Consider the following 1,394-nt stretch of genomic DNA (forward strand, 5'->3'; position numbering starts at 1 on the left):
CAAAGCTTAACGGTTCAGTGAGATCCAACAGTTTTTGCAACCCTGAAGCCGGACAGGCAGCTGACCTGAACTGGAATCTCTGAAAGAGACGCGCAGGAGATTCCAGGGTGTAAAAGAACAGCCATCCCAAGAGTGGCAGCATGTTGGAAATGCTGGACAAGCTGTATACAGGATAATCTCCCGTCCACCTATTTCCCTTCTCTGAACATTATACACAGACATGCCAGTCTGGATATGTGTAAGTATTAAAGTGGCTTAAGGCTTGGGGCATTCATATTTTTCCCGAGTGATGTGGGAGCATTCCCAACGCTCTCCATTGTTGTTTTATTATTTTAATGAAGCTTTAAAATTTGATTATATGCTCTGTCAGTTTGATCACCTGACATGAGGGATAAATTAGTAATAGGAATTTGTCACAGTTTGGTGAGCAATTGCAGAATTTACACCATCTATCTGTTTTACCCTTGTTAGTTTATGTTTGCTTTGTTTGGTACTGTTGGTGTTTTGTGTTAAGAATAGCATGATTATAGGTGAGCTTTAATAGAATAAGGAAACACTATTTGGTTTTGGTGCACTATTTAGCTTTGGCTCTGTTTTGTTTAACCGGTTACTGATGTTTTTCTGCTCTGTTCATTTGGGCGTTAGGTGTGTGAGCGGAACTGAACTTCTCGTTCGTAATTCCTCAGGGTGGAAGCCATGTGTGCGATGAAGCTCTGGGGTTGTCCTGAAATTTTACAGTCCCGCCCCCCCGTAGCGGACAATATAATAGAAGTAGAAAAATTTGGCTTAGACTATAATTTTCTTTGCTTTTTGTGTAATTTTCTTTTCTGTTTAAGTGTCAGCAGACAAATGGGTGGGTCTCTGGGTAGACCCCAAAGGGGTTTGGATTATGTGTTAAGTGAATGGCCATGTATTTTTGCCCAGGTGGCAAGCCTTACTAGGAAGGACTCAGGTAGTCTTGTGAGTAGAAATGTTTTGGGGACAAGACCAGAAGGGTGGGGGCTAGTTGCGTAGCCCACCCTCCTAGCTAAGAACTGGTTGTGGAACAAGCTAGTGTCCATGGATGGGACGATTCAGTGAGGAAAAAAGGATCGGGCCCAAGCGGGAGGGCAACAGACAGAGTGTTTGGAAAACAGGTTGGAAACTTTTGAGGGTGTAGTGGAAAGAAGGAGTAAGTGAATATAAGCATGAGGATTTCAAATACTCAGAAGGATATTTGGAATGGTGATTTGCATTGGTAAAGTGGCTGTTGGAAGGAAAAAGCAATTGATTTTTAAGGGAAAATGAAAAATTGACTCTGTGTTTGCTGGGGGGAACAGCACTTTAACTTTGTGAAAAAGCTGAAGAGAACAGTTTTTTGGTGTCTTTGACATGTTTGTGAATGAATTCAGGCA

This window comes from Mauremys reevesii, linkage group 14 (genome assembly GCF_016161935.1).
Source record: "Mauremys reevesii isolate NIE-2019 linkage group 14, ASM1616193v1, whole genome shotgun sequence".
Lineage (NCBI taxonomy): Eukaryota > Metazoa > Chordata > Testudines > Geoemydidae > Mauremys > Mauremys reevesii.